The sequence below is a fragment of the Heterocephalus glaber genome, unplaced genomic scaffold, assembly GCF_053883595.1.
Source record: "Heterocephalus glaber isolate CG9 unplaced genomic scaffold, H.glaber_assembly_v1.0 deba00001481, whole genome shotgun sequence".
Lineage (NCBI taxonomy): Eukaryota > Metazoa > Chordata > Mammalia > Rodentia > Bathyergidae > Heterocephalus > Heterocephalus glaber.
Window position 1 is genome coordinate 7739944 of NW_028258317.1, and position 15950 is coordinate 7755893.

General features: G+C 35.0%; 1 pseudogene; it reads right to left on the reverse strand.

The window, feature by feature from the left end:
• Positions 1-11486: 11486 nt before the first annotated feature.
• On the reverse strand, positions 11487-12430 carry LOC101721114 (uncharacterized; annotated as a pseudogene).
• Positions 12431-15950: the final 3520 nt, after the last annotated feature.

Below are 15950 nucleotides of genomic sequence, written 5' to 3' on the forward strand. Positions count from 1 at the left end.
TATGCTGCTGGGATTTCAATTGGGATTGCATTGAATCTCTATAGCAGTTTTGTAAGTATGGGCATTTTCACTGTTGATCCTTCCTACCCAGGAGCAGGGGATGTCTTTCCATTTTCTGATATCATCTTCAATCTCTCCTTTCAGAATGCTATAGTCTTCAGAGAAGACATCTTTGATTTATTTGTTAGGTTGATTCCTAGGTATTTCAGTTTTTTGGATGCTATTGTGAAAGAAATTGTTTGCCCTATTTCTCTCTCAGTGAGTCTGTTTGCGTGGAGCAAAGCTATTGATTTTTTTGTGTTCACCTTGTATCCAGCTACTCTACTGAATTTGGTTATTAAGTCTAGAAGACTTTTTGTGGCATTCTTGGGGTCTTCTATATAGAGTATCATGTCATCTGCAAATAATGACAATTTGACTTCTTCATTTTCTATCTTTATTCCTTTTATTTCTTTCTCTTGTCTAATTGCCATGGCAAATGTTTCCAAGACTACACCGAACGGGAGTGGTGATAGCAGACATCCTTGTCTTGTTCCTGATTTTAGTGTGAAGGATTTCAATTTTTGGCCATTTAGTATGATATTGACTGTTGGTTTTTCATAGATGGTTTTTATCAGATTGAGGTAGAGACCGTATATTCCAATTTTTTGTGGGTTTTTTAAATCATAAATGTGTGTTGGATTTTGTCAAATGCTTTTTCTGCATCTATGGAGATGATCATATGGTTTTTGTCCTTGGGTCTACTGATATAGTGTATTAAGTTTATTGAATTGTGTGTGTTGAACCAATCCTACATCCCTGGGATGAATCACGCTTGCTCAGGGTGTAAGATCTTCTTGATGATCTTCTGTGTTCTATTTGCCAGTATCTTATTAAGAATTTTTGTATATATGCTTATTAGTGAGATTGGCCTATAATTCTCCTTTTCGATTGGGTCTTTCTCTGCTTTGGAGATCAAGGTGATGCTTGCTTCCAGGAATGAATTTTGTATTATTGCTTCCCTTTCTATTTCACTGAAGAGTTTAAACAGTAGTGGCAGTAGTTCCTCTGTAAATGTCTTGTAGAATTCAGCAGTGAAGCCATCAGGACCTGGGCTTTTCTTAGTTGGTAAGTTTTAATTGTTTTCAATTTCATTGGTTGATATTGGGTTGTTTCAAATTTTCAGGTCTTCTTCGTTCAACTTGATTATTCATATATATCCAGGAATTTGTCCATTTCTTCTGTGTTTTCTGTCTTATTGGTGTATAGGTTCTCGAAGTAGGTATTCATGATCCTCTGGATTTCTGCTAGGTTGTAATTTCACCCTTTTCATTCCTAATTGCATGGATTTAGGCCTTTTCTTTCCTTTTTCTGATAAGGTTGGCTAAGGGTTTGTCAATTTTTTTTTATTTTTTCAAGGAACCAACTCTTGGCTTCATTGATTTTTTTGAATCATTCTGTTAGGCTCCATTGCATCTGCTCTGATCTTTATAATTTCCTCCCTTGCATGAGCTTTGGATTTGTCTTGCTCTTCTTCTTCTAGAAGCTTGAGGTTTAGCATCAGGTTATTTTATTGGGCTCTCTCTGTTTTCCTTATATGAGTATTCACTGCTGTGAATTTCCCTCATAAGTCTGCTTTCATTGTGTCCCATAGATTCTGATATGTTGTATTTTCATTGTCATTGAATTGTAGGAACTGTCTGAATTCTTCTTTAATTTCCTTGGTTCTATTGATATAGTGTATTACATTTATTGATTTGCATATGTTGAGCCATCCCTGCCTCCCTGGGATGAATCCCACTTGGTCAGGATGTATGATCTTCTGCATTCTATTTGCCAGTATCTTTTTCAGTATTTTTGCATTTATGTTCACTAGGGAGATTGGCCTGTAGTTCTCTTTTTCAGTTGGGTCTTCCTCTGCTTTTAGAAGCAAGGTGATGGTTGCTTCCAGGAATAAATTTGGGAGCATTGCTTCCCTTTCAATTTTATTGAAGAGTTTCAACAGTGGTGGCAATAGTTCTTCTCTAAATGTCTTGTGAAATTCAGTAGTGAAACCATCAGGACCCAGACTTTTCTTTGTTGATAAGTTTTTAAGTACATTTTCTATTTCTTTTATTGACATTGATTTTTTTTAGAATTTTACATCTTCTTTGCTCAATGTTGGTAATTCATATGTATCTAGAAATCTGCCCATTCCTTCTGCGGTTTCCATTTTATTGGTGTACATGTTCTCAAAGTAGGCATTGATGATTCTCTGGAATTCTGCTGGGTCTATTGTAATTTCACCCTTTTCATTCCCAATTGCATGAATTTGGGCCTTTTCTTTCATTTTTTTTTTGATTGGGTAAGTTAAGGGTTTTGTCATTTTTATGAATCCATTGAGGAACCAACCTTTTGGTTCACTGACTTTTTGTATCATTCTCTCAATCTCCATTGCATTGTTTTCTGCTCTCATATTTATAATTTCCTCCCTTATATGAGCTTTGGGCTTGTCTTGCTCTTCTTTTTCTACAAGCTTGAGATTCAGCCTTAGGTTGTTTGTTTGAGCTTGCTCTGTTTTCCTAATGTGAGTATTCACTGCTACATACTTCTTTTGTAAGACTGCTTTCATTGTGTCCCATAGAATCCAATGTGTTGTATTGACATTGTCATTTAATTGTAGAAACTGTCTGATTTCTTCTGTAATTTTCTCTGTGATCCATTGGTTCTTCAGGAGTGTGTAGTTCGTTTTCCATGTGTTTATGAAGTTCTTGTGGTTTCTTTTGCTATTGATCTCCAATTTATCACAGTATGGCCTGATAATATACAGGAGATAAAGTCAATTCCTTTGCACTTACTTTAACATATTCTGTGAGTGAATATGTGGTCTCTTTTGGAGAATGACCTGTGTGCAACTGAAAAGGAGTGTGTTGTCTGATTTTGTGGGGTGGAATGCTTTGTAAACTTTTGTTAAGTGCATTTGTTCAAGAGTTTGATTGAGTTCTAGTATTTTGTTGTTTTTTTTGTCTAGTTAATCTATTTGTGACAGTGGATTACTGAGGTCTCTCAGTACTATTGTATTAGTGCTTATTCAATTTTTCATGTCCATTACTATTTGTTTTATATAGTTGGGTGCACTAGTATTTGGTGCATATATATTTATAATTGTCATCTCTTCCTCTTGGATTGTTCTCTTTACAAGGATGTAGTGGCCTTCTTTGTCTCTGCTAATTAGTATTGGTTTGAAATCCATTTGATCTGCAAATAGGATAGCTACTCCTGCTTTTTGGGTGTGTTTTTGTGACAGTGAGTATTGTTTTCTATCATTTAGCTTTCAGTCTATGAGTTTCTTTTTAAATTGTCTTCCTTGTATGTAGCCTATTGTTGGATCTTGCTTTTTGACTGATTCTGCTAGTTTATTTCTTTGACTGGTGAATTAAGACCTTTAACATTGATGGTTATAACTGTTATGTATTGACTTGTCCTTGTCATGACATTTTCCTGTTGTTGGATTCTCCTCCTGTGCATTTAATTTCTTCTCATGACTGATGTATTCATTCTTCTGGGCTTTCTGGAGCTGTGACCCTCATTGTCTTTCCCTAGGATATTGTTTAAAACTTTTTGGAGTGCTGGTTTCATTTTCATGAAGTTCCTAATGTGCTCTTTGTCATGAAAATATCTTATTTCTCCATTTATCTTGAAAGACAGTTCTTCAGGGTATGTTAATGTGGGTTGGAGGCTCTTTGCTCTTAGGGATTGAAATATATCACTCCAGGCTTTTTTTGTCTTGAGGCTTTATGTCGAGAAGGTGGCTGTGGTTCTGTTGGGCTTTCCTTTGTATGCCATTTGCTACTTTTCTCTAACTGCTTGTAGTATTTTGTTCTGTTGGGTTTCTGGAATGTTAACTATTATATGCATAGGTGTATTTTTTTCTGATTATGGCTATTTGGAGTCCTGTATGCCTCACTTATCTTTATGTCAAGTTCTTTTCTCCTGCTTGGAAAGTTTTCTGCTGTTACTTCTGTGAACATTATTTTATGTCATTTGCCCTATCTCCTGTTTTTTCATTGACTCTGATCAGTCTTATGTTATTCTTCTTTGCATCATCTAGCAACAGAGATTGATTTCTCATGGTCCCTTTCTATTTTTAGGAAATTTTTTTTTCCTGGTCACTAATTGTGATCCTATCTTCTATATCTGATATTCTGTCCTCACATTGACTTATCTTGTTGTATAAACTTTCAATGTAGTTTTAAATCTCCAGGATAACTGCATCTGTTTTATGGATTCCATTTGTTTTCTGTGCTGGGATTCCATCATGTTCTTGAGCACCTATATTTTTTCACCTGTGCCTGCTCCAGAGTTATTAAGCATCTTTTTTCACAGTGGACACAGTATCTGTTGGTTTCTGAGAAATTATTTCTGACTTCATTTTTTCCAGATCCTCTTTTGTTGCCAGTTCAGAGAGTCCAAGTGTTTGAGTTTAGGGTTGTTCCATCTCATTTCCCCTTGGAGTAGCCTTTGGTGATCTGGAAGTCTGGTTTTGAGTCTTTAGGTGTTTTCTCATTTCAACTGCTACAGTTTTCTGCTCCTTTATTGATGTGATTCTTTGCTCTCCCAGTGGGCTTCAACTCTCAATGAGTCTTAGAGAGGCCTTCTTTCTACTGCTCCCCACTGCTCTGATTTCTGGGCTCAGAATGATGACCTTCTGGATTCCTGTGCTAGGCTGTTGTCTGAGCAGGCTTCTGGCTGGAGCCTTTGAGCACTTAAGGATGGTATCTCAGCAAGTGTCTGGCTAGGGCCTGCCCGCCTGCACAACTGTTGTCTGGATGGGCTTCCTGCTGGCATCTGTGTGCACTTACCAATGGTATCTGGGCAGGCATCTGGCTTGGGTGTGTGCACGTTCACAACTGTTGTGCTGGTGGGCCATTGGCTGGGACCTGTGCAGCCAAGCTGCTGGTGTTTCAGTGGGCCCTGGCTGGGACCTGCACACCCACACAACTATTGTTCAGGCAGGCTTGTGGCTGGGACCTGCACACACTTACCAATCTACAATTCTTACTTCTACATAGATTGCACTGCATGAGAAAGTGCAAACTAATACTTACGTTGTTATTTGGTATTTTTGATATTTTCTTTTCTGAAGAAAGGTGAGTTCATAGTTTCCATATTAAAAGAATGTGACAGAACTTATGGAACATGGTTGCTGCTCTCTGAGTATTATATTAATCATCTACCTTTGACATCCTGAGCTCTGTGAATTTTCTGTCTTGAACAAATGCACAAGAAATACAGAGAGAGATTCAGAGCCATAGGTTTATCAAGCTCAGTAGGAAACTCTATAAATCTTATATAGTTTTGCTTTCACTCACACAGGCCAGTGGTATACAGAACTACTTACGGAGACCACATATCTTGATGCTTAAATTGTAACTAATGATGTGACAGAAAAGTGTTTCAGAGTTAGCAAATTCTAAAAAGCTGCACAGTTTTATATAATTACTTTAAAACTCATGCTTAGTTATACTTTTACTAAGTAACCTGCATTACAACTTCAAAAGTTGCATGCAACTAAAACAACTTACAAAAATATAGGGCATGTAAATAAGGGCTGTTACAATCTCTAAGTGCTCCCATCCTATCCTGACTAATGCCATTTCTGGATGGCTAAAGTTTCATTATTCAGATTACTTTTTGAGAAATTTCTTAATATTTTATTAAAAATTTTTATTAGCATGTTTTTCAGTACATAATGATTACATACATCCTGAGGTGTTGATACATGTACAAAATTTAATTCTTTTTTACACAAAATTTAATCCTTTTTTCACATTTAATTATTTTTTCATCCTCTTTCTTCCATTTGCTCCCCCTCCCAACATATCTTGTTCCCCTTCCCTTTGGTAAAAGATCTATCCTAATATTTTGGAGTTTTGAGAAAGTATAAAAAAGTTTAGAAATTCTAGACCATCATTTCACAGAGAATGGAAGGGAAAAATAAAACAGTATGTGGCCTGTCCAAAGTCCTATAGTGGAAGAATCAGTTCTGGAATACAAATGCCTGACTCTTGCTGTTTTTGAATCATGTGACTCAATTGTAAGCACTGTGACATCATACAAAATAGTTAGCATTACAAGCCTTAGCATCCTGATTTGTAAAAAAGAGATAATAATCATAGTGTTGAGTTTAATTGAGACGTCAATGTTATTATTCGCTGAAGACTGAAAACTTCAAGTAACATAAATTGGGGTAAGAAATATGGAGAAAATATTTAATATAATAGAAGTTGATACTGAAAAAAGTTTCAGTCCTACAAGGAGGAAATGAGATGCCCAGGAGACAGTTTGAGGAACATATCTGCAGATAGCTAAAAAGGTACAGAACTCACAGCTCTACTACAGATGATTTTGAGATATAATCACATTTGTTTTTTGTAATATTTAATGCATTATTCCATGAAAATACCAAGGCCCCCATCCGTGAATGCCAATAATGTTAAAACACTAATGTTTTTTCTTTTTTAAAAACAAATTTTACAGATAGAAATAGTTATCTCTTAAAAGATAATCTAACGAAGATGTTTATTGCTTCAAACTTAATTATTTTGCAAATATCTAAATATTGAAGATAAGTGGCCACCATGTAAAATTTACTAAGTGTAGTTCTGAAGTTTATATTGATATTTTAAAAATATTTTGTATCACATCAATTGAAAGTGCAAAATGAACTCTCACTATGGTAAACTTCAGATATAGATATTAATATAGTGCTGAAGAATATAAGTACTGTATGTCAATGCAGTATAAAATATATGACCTGGAAGATTTTGCAATTTTCTAAACCAGACAGATCAAACTATGAAAATATATGAGGACAGCCTTTATGGAATAGCTACTGATATCCAAAAACAGATGGTATTTATTTCTTTCATTTTCAGCAACTTTGACATATTGAAAAAAATCAAAAGATATTTGTCAGTTTTTTAAATTTTAAAATTGTAAATAGAGAATTTTAGAAGGAAGTGTTGGCAAATAAAGGATGCAAATATTATTTATATCTCTCATATGATTCTTTCTATCAAGCCATATAAATGATGTTTAAAGCTAACACAGAGAAATGGAATTTATAAAGTAAGCACAGATCAGCTAGAGGTGAATTATATATTGGGCTTAGCTCTTCCACCCTTTCTGTGGTACACTCTTCACTTTAACTTACCTCATTCTCAGTGTTTCCATATTACTAATAAGTTTATTAGGACACCAAAAATATTTATTCTTATGTAATAACCAGTTGTCTTAACATAATCTCAATAAACAATAATGTATTCATTAATTGCAGTGGAGTAATCCCTGGTGCTTCTCATTTTTTGCCATTACTACTATTTTCATAGTGGATAGTATTCCACAGAAAAGCTTACATTGTCATTCTGAAGGTTTTTTAGTAACACATTTTTAGAACTCAAAATTATAAGTAAGAATTATGGGTCAAGTTTTATATAAGATTATCTGACATGAGTCTCTTTTCTGAGAAACAGAAATTTGCCTGACATTTTCATTTGTGTCTATTTAGTTTAGTTATTTTTCTTTAATTATAGCAGAATTTATTTTTAACTCAGAAGCATATTATGATAACAAAAGCAGTTTATGTTGGTTGACTTTTTTTTTGCTTAAATTCTTTTATTGGTACATTTTAGGTATACAATATGTTTACATTTATCATTGGATGCTTGTACCTGTACATGATGCATCTTGGTTCTTATTTTTCCCTCATTCCCTGTGCTCCCTTCCTCCCTCCCACTTCTCTATTTACAAAGACTTCATTTCCATGTTTTCCTTTTCTCATAATTTTTCATTTCCCCTTCCCCTACTACTTCCCCTACCCTAAAATATGCTGATTGACTTTTATAAATAGAAAGTATCACAAACAGCACAAGGCAGATTATACATAATTTAAAATACATAAATATATTTTAAATAAATATACAAATGCTGATTAATAAAGTAACATCTTTCCAAAGTGGTGATAACTACCAGTCCTGTTTCATTTAAAATTAGAGATATTTAGGAGCAAATGGAGTTAAGGGTATTGTTTTTTTTCATTTCCTGTGTTTGCATTTGTGATTGTTGATTTTGCTATACAAAAGAATATTCATTTATATAACATTGTGCTTATTGTAAATGACTTCCTTCATCTGGTGAAATAAACATTTTCTCTTTTATAAGTTAATTATCTTAGATATTTAGTTATATTTATGGATACAGGACTAACATACATATCAACAATGGCTCAACTAGTTGGGTATAACTTTAAAAATATTTCCTTCATTGCATGAAGTTGTCTCAGAACTATCAAACCTGTCTTGTAGGGCATTTATGTTTTGCTCTCTCTCAGTGTGAGATCCTCAGGTCTCTTTTTCTAGTTCACATGTTGCATGTAATATGGTATTTAAATATTTCACTGAGTTTTGAATTTCACTAAATATAAAGCAGTTTTGGATGTTTTATTATTTTGTTTTGTACATTTGCCTCTTAATTTGTCCTATATCAATTCCTTTTTAAATATACCTATACTTTAAAATTTTATTTCAGCCTCTTTCACATTTTCTTTTATTTTTTTCTAATGACACTAATCTTTCTGTTTATTGTGTTGCTGAATCTCCTTTTTTATTTATATATTAATTGGTACATTTTAGGTATACAATACATTTACATTTATCATTGGGTGTTTGTATCTGAACATGATGTATCTTAGTTCTTATTTTTTCCCCCATTACCTATGTGCCCTTCATCCCCACTACCCTTCCCTATTTACATAGAATGTTTGCATTTTTTTTCTTTCTCATAATTTTTCCTTTCCCTTCTTCCCTTTCCCCTTCCCCTTCTGGCACCCCTACACCTTTGGACCTTTTTGTATTTCAAATTATCAGTTATTCATATGCTGAATCTCCTTTAAGATCAGTTATTTCCTTTTTTGGGTACTCCTCATTCAGAGAGTGTTACTTAGGCAACATTTTTCTTGTTGCTGGGTTCTCTAAGGTTTGAAATGATTCAGAAATTGTTTATAAGTTGATTTCTGAGTTTGGGATTCCTTACCTCTTTAGATAACCCAAATAATATCTTTAAACTGTTTTTACCCTGAACCCAACACTTTCAAGTAAATGCACTCCCTGGGCATTTCCCTGGATTATTTGCAGCTTACTGATTTATTTCTACCTGTCTATAAATAAGCAGTATTTTTAAGGTTTTGTGTGTATGCAGAATTCTCAGTCACAGTACCTCAAATGAACTCTTGAAAACATTTATTATTTTCTGATACAATGAGTGTTAAACCTGATATAATTAATTGTAGGACCATCAACTAACAAAATTCTGTTTGAGTTGCTCTAGCATCACCTTGGTCTCAATTTCATTTTTGGGAACAATAGCAACAAAAATATACATATTGAGTTCAAAAAGTGAAAGATAAAAAGAACATTTCTTTTTCAAAACTCAGTTCAAAGCTATATTTCTTTGCATTTTATTATTGTGTTAATAGTCTATCCAAGATTTCTTTGGGTTGGTGGAGAAAGGTTGCCACTGTAATTTTTTGTGCTGTGTTATTTGATCTAAGAATGAGTGGAAGTGTTTTTAATGTACAGTGGCCTTTACTATAATTAAACAGAGATGGAATTAATAAAAGTAGGTAGTAATTCATGTAAAGAACATGGATACAGAAAATTACATTATATAGTCTTATCTCCTTAGAATAGTCTGCACATATTTCTTCTAAATCCTCGGCACTACTGACCCTGTACTTTCTAACCCAAATCAGAATTGCCTAAAAGAATTCATAAGCTTTGTTAACATTTTAGGATTCACAAAAGGATAGGATGTTTCTATCTGAAACTGCTTAGAGTTGGATTTTGGAAATGCTTATTATTAGTTTTTAATTTGAAGATAAATTAAACATTTACAGAGATATGCTTTATATTTACAATAAAATTCATTTTTTCCTTTCATTTCTTATATTTCATTTCCTTTTCTTGTTGTTTATACTGTTGACTAACATATTCAGTACAATATTGAATAGAAATAGTCATTTATTTGTTTAAAGTTCTTCATTTGCACTTGATTGTCCAGAGCATGTGACATACAGCAGTGTATTAGTTTAACCGTGATTTATTTATTTATTTTTATGGTGTCATTTTTAATTTTAATAAAATAGATAATTTCATATTACATAGAGTAAGTCCATCCACTCATTGTTGATAAAACTTTTAGAAATAATTCCTATAAAAAGTTTAGTATTTGACTGAGAATTGATTCATTATGTGGCTTCTACAAGTACAGAATTCCCATCATCACCCCATTCTTTGAATTTTGTGAAACTTTAAAAATACAGAAAAGTACAAAACCTAAGACAAGATATCCATATACCACAATGCAGAATTAGTATCTCTATATATTTACTTGCAGTTTTTAAGAGAAATGGATATTTATATAAAAAGATTAAGCCCCTGCCCTCCCCACCACCCTACTCATTGCCTTCTCTTCTCCACTCTTCACAGGCCACCATCAAGAGTTTTGTCTGTATCCTTCCAATTGATTTCAAAAACATTTACATATGTATGTATATGCATTAGCAATGTAAAGTATTGAACTTCATCAAGGAAACTTTTATAACTCAAATTTACAAAAAGTCATTGTACTATATGCATCATTCTGTAACTTTTCTCCTTTTCCACATTTTTTAGATATTTCCATTAACATGTGGCTCTCATCTGTTGCATTTTTATAGATGTGTAGTATTCTATCATAAGATCTTTCCATTTTGTTCCAGATGGAGATTTAAATTGTTTCCATTACCTGGCTACTATGTATTTCCTGAGCATACATATAAGTAAAACCAATATGTATTCTTGAATTTATTATAAGGAATGTCTTCCTACTCCCAAGGTTATAATCATTTTTAGTATACTGGCTTTTTATATTTTTCCTCAATCCTTGTGGGTTTTACTATCCTGTGTAATCCATGGTCCATTCTCCATCCTTGGAGAACAAATTACCTCCAAATAATTTTTTAAAGTCTTATTATTTAATCTGCTAATGCCATCTCTTTCATATTCCAAATTCAAATAAATGCATAGGTCTCTTTCTAAAATCTTCTGCTCTGCTGAATCGCTGTCACAAAGGCTTATTTGTAGATGATCATATGTTTTTCTTCCTAATACTTATACCTTATTTTCTTATATTGGTGAAGATCTCCAGACTTATGCCGAGGGCAGTAACCAGTTTCTATTTTGTGTATCCAATTGTAGGAAAATGCATTTAAAGTTAATATTACCTCTGCTATAGTTTTCTGGGTCAGACAGTCTTTTCATCATACAAATGTCTTTTTCTTCAGTATGAACTAGTTGGTGTCCTGTAAGTTTTAGCATTTGTTAAAGGTTACCTCACCTGCAGTGATTTGCTTCAAAATATTTCAGATGTACAGTGAGATACAAATTCCTGGTGCACATTTTCCCATTGTGAAGATATTCACATGTTTTTTAATGAATATGAATTTTCTGGTGTCTAATGTGGTGTGACTTCTGACTGAAAGCTTTCCCACATTCGCTGTATTGGTAAGGCATCTTACCTGTGTGTATTCTCAAATGCAGGGCTAGGGTTGAGAACTGTGAGAAAGCTTTCCCACATTTGTTACAACCATAGTGCTTCTCACCTGTAGGGCTTCTCACATGAACAATGAGAGATGAAGTCTGAGAGATGGCTTTTCCACATACATTGCATTCATAAGGTTTATCACCTGAATGAATTCTCACATGCACAATAAGTGATGTTTGCTGAGAGAAGGATTTTCCACATTCATTATATTCATAGGGTTTCTCTCCAGTGTGAATGTTTTGATGCTTTATGAGGTACTTCTTCTGGCCAAAAGCTGTTCCACATTCATTACATTTAAAGGGTTTCTCTCCAATATGAATTTTCTCATGCTCAGTAAGATTTCATTTGCCACTAAAGGTTTTCCCACACTGCTAACATATGAAGGGCTTTTCTCCTGTGTGAGTTCTCTGGTGTCTGATGAGGTTTGACTTCTGAATGAAAGCTTTTACACAATCTTTGCACTTGAAAGGTTTCTCTCCAATGTGAATTTTCTGATAGGTAAGGAGGTTTTCTTTCTGGCTAAAGGATTTTCCACAATCATTACATTCAAAAAGCTTCTCTCCAGTATGGGTCTTCTGATGTTTAATGACATACTGTTTTTGGGTAAAGGCTTTCCCACATTCATTACATTCAAAAGGTTTCTCTCTAGTATGAAATAGCTCATGCTCAGTGAGACTGGATTTGTGGCTGAAGATTTTCCCACATACCTTACAGGCAAAGGGGTTTCCCCCACTACAATTTCTCTGCTGGGTGAGTGTGACAGTGGAATGGAAGCTTTCCCACATTCACAAGATTTCTCTCCAGTGTGAACTCTTTGATGAATGAGGATTTACTTTTGGCTGAAGATATTCACATTTCTTACATTTATAAGGCTTCTCAGAGTATGACCTCTCAAATGTAGAATAAGGGATAAAGTTTGAGAGACAATTTTATCACATGTAGCATAAAGCTATCTCTCCAGTATAAAATGCTAATATTCAATGAGGTTATGCTATACTCACTGGTTTCTCTCCAGTATGAATTTTCTGTTGCTCAGTGAGATCTGTCATCTAGCTAATGGCTTTTTAATATTCCTTAGAAGCACAGGGTGTCTCTTCAGCATGTCTTCTTGGTTCAATGAGACAATGCATGTGTATAAATGTTTGCCCACATTCAGGAAATTCATACAGTTTTTCTCCAGTGGGGAATATTCTGCTATCAGACAGGGTATAATAGCATTTCCACACTGATTTACAAGAGGCTATTACCACAAGGAATTAGCTCTGGTAGAGGATTTTCAAATTAATAAAATTGATGATTCTTTTCTACACAGCTTTCCTCATAATTAACCCTAAATTGTCTTTTGAAGTGAAAAGTTCAAAAGTGTGTGCCTTAAGAGAAATAAGTTCTGTGAGAAAAGGAAGGATTTTTCTAATTTTCTTATGTTCACTCTTTTTTCCCCAGTCAGTATTAACAACTTGCCTCCAAAGTGTTGATGTTTCTCATCTGCTCATTATCTTCTCAGGTTTATTCTAGACAGACTCTTTCTCCACCATCCAGTTTGTCTTCTTCAATGGAAGATCATATCCAGTTTGGTCTCTTTAAAACCTGCTACTGGGGAAAATGACACAGCACTAGACTGTTACTACTGTGACCAAAATACCATTCAAGAATTCAGGATGAACCCTGTGACCCCTGAGCCTTCTGAAGGATGAGGAAAATGCACTTTTCAGAGATGCTTAAGGAAGTGGCCCTCCTACTTTTGCGCCACATGGACTGAGAGGCCTTAGGGGCCTGTGGACAAAGACCAAAATGTCAACCATGATTTAAATCAAGGCAAAGCCAGTATGGTGGCTAGGGAAGAGTGTCAAAATTAAATGGTTTTCACATCTGCCCCAGGGATTGGTGAAAGATTTTTCTAGTTCTTTCCAAGTGGGTCATGAAGGCATGGCCATAGATCTATGTTTGGTTCCTCAACACTTTCTCTCTGTGACTGTTTCCTTGTTCTACTTCCTAGCCTTCAAGAACTAAGCAGCTTTGCTCTACCACACCTTTCTGCCATGATTTTTCTGCCTTGGGCCCTGTTGACCATGGCCTGAAAATGAACCAAATTAAACCTCTCATCCTTTAAGTTGTGGGAAGTACAGGCCATGCTTAGTCCCTTTCAGTTGGGAGCGAGAACACTATTGACACTTGAACTAAATGGCAGGTGTGTTATTTTCTGGCATAAAACTTATATGTATTTTGCATATACCTTGAGATTTTGCTGAAGACTAAGATTAAGGGCATTGGACTAACTTAATCTGACAAATGCAAGTAGAAGACAGTCCAATGTTCAGACTGGCATGGGTACTGCTGACTACTTTAAAATAGATTTATAGTGAGAATCAAGGGCAAAAGACAAAGTAGAAAAAAATTGGGAAAAAATGTTGGCCCAGGAGGAACCAGTGTAAAGTTGGGGCCCAAAGAGTTGTTGGTACTGAAGAGATCAGTGCCATTAAAAGGAAACCAAATACTTTGTATAAGGACATGATGTGTCCTTATACAAGTGCCTTGAAAGCATTTCATAAATCAGCAAGACCCCATTTATTGAAGGATAAAGGATGCAAAATGTGACACATATTTTATGGCCATATAGAATATAAGAGTTTTAGGGTCAGCGAGGCTTTCACCCAGATTTCAAAGGAAGCCCTGGAAGGTTAGCATGCAGCTATTGAGAGAACTGTGCAAATAAAGTCAGAGGTGCTGTAGAGAACCCAGGAAGTGGGAGATGTTTGGAACACAGAACACTTTCCCAGGAAAGCTACAGGCTGTAATTTGAACCAGCCCTAGTGAGATCATATGGACTGTTACCACTAAGGCCATAGTACTGGGGGAACCCAAGTGCTTTGAAATTCACATTTTATTACTATGCAGCCTGAATCAAGATATGGAACTAAAGGACTTAATGTTTGCCTTGATGAGTTTTGGTCTTACTTTGGCTCTTTTCTTTTCTATCCACTTATTTCTCCTTTTTGGAATGACAATGTTTACCATGTATCATTGTACCTTGGGATTATGTAGTTTGTTTTTGACTTTTTCAGAAGTTCATAGCTAAGAGTTCCTTGAGTCACATAAGAGATTGGACTGTTGAAAAATTTCAGAACTGTTGAAACTTTGTGGAAGAGATTATTGTGTTTCCAATTGTAGATGGAATAGTTGTATTATGTTAGAAAGGATTATTTGGATATTGAGTATAATTTAAGGATATGTGTTTGTGTTTGCAAGTTGACAAAGATGATTAGTTGACAAAGGTGATGTAGTGGTTAGGGAAAGTGTCAACTTTCATTGTCTTTTGAATCTGCCCCAGGGATTGGTGGAACACACTAACAGGTATGTCTGGATAGGTCATGGAGGCATACCTTTGGGATCTATGCTTTTTGCCTAGTATCCTCTTTTCTCTTACTATTCCCTTGCTCTGCTTCCCAGCCTCCATGAACTAAGAAGCTTTGCTTTACCACATCCTTCTGCCCTGGTCATAGCCAGCTGACCATGGACTGAAACATAAACCAAATTAACCATCTCATTCTTTAAGTTGTGGGTGGCAGGTATTGCATCTCATTAGTGGAAAAGATGACCAATACAGCCACTTACCAGCTAAGTGAACCTAGACAACTGAGTAAAGTAATTAAAATATTACTGAACCAGAAGGATGATGAGAATATAACTGTATCATTCTAAATACTTCAATGGGGGGTGTTTAGTATACCCAGACAAGAAGAGGAATAAAGAGAATCCTTAGTTGTTTGAATGGCTAGACAGATTTGGAAAAGATGAAGGAACCCAAGGTTCAATATTTGAAAGAAACAGCAATCATTATTATTTCATAGTCTCTGAATCAAAGGTTCAAGTAGGAAACACTATAGATGGCTTATTTCTACTCCACAGTATCTGGAGTTACAGCTGTAAGAGCAGGGGAAGGGGTTGATCAGGTGAAAGGTTATAGTCATTGACAGCTTGACTGAGACCATAGATTTCTAGGATAATTCACATGGCAGGCAAGATGGCAGCAGCACAATGGAGACTTTGTGGGAGGCTATCTTCACAGAGTTCACTGAGTATTTAACAACACTGTGACTTGCTTCCCTCCAGCAATGATTCAAAAGAGAGAGCAAGGCAGAAGCTGTCCTTTAAACCACTATCTATATTGACACTTAAATACTATAAACCCTAGCCTCAGAAGTCACATAGCACAGTTCTGTATTATTGCAATCAGAAATCATAACTTTCACCCTATATTTAAGAAGAGAGAAATTAGCTTCACTATTCAGTAGGAAAAATATCAATGGATTTTTTGGGATGTGTTTAAAAACTGTCACAGGTGATAGTCT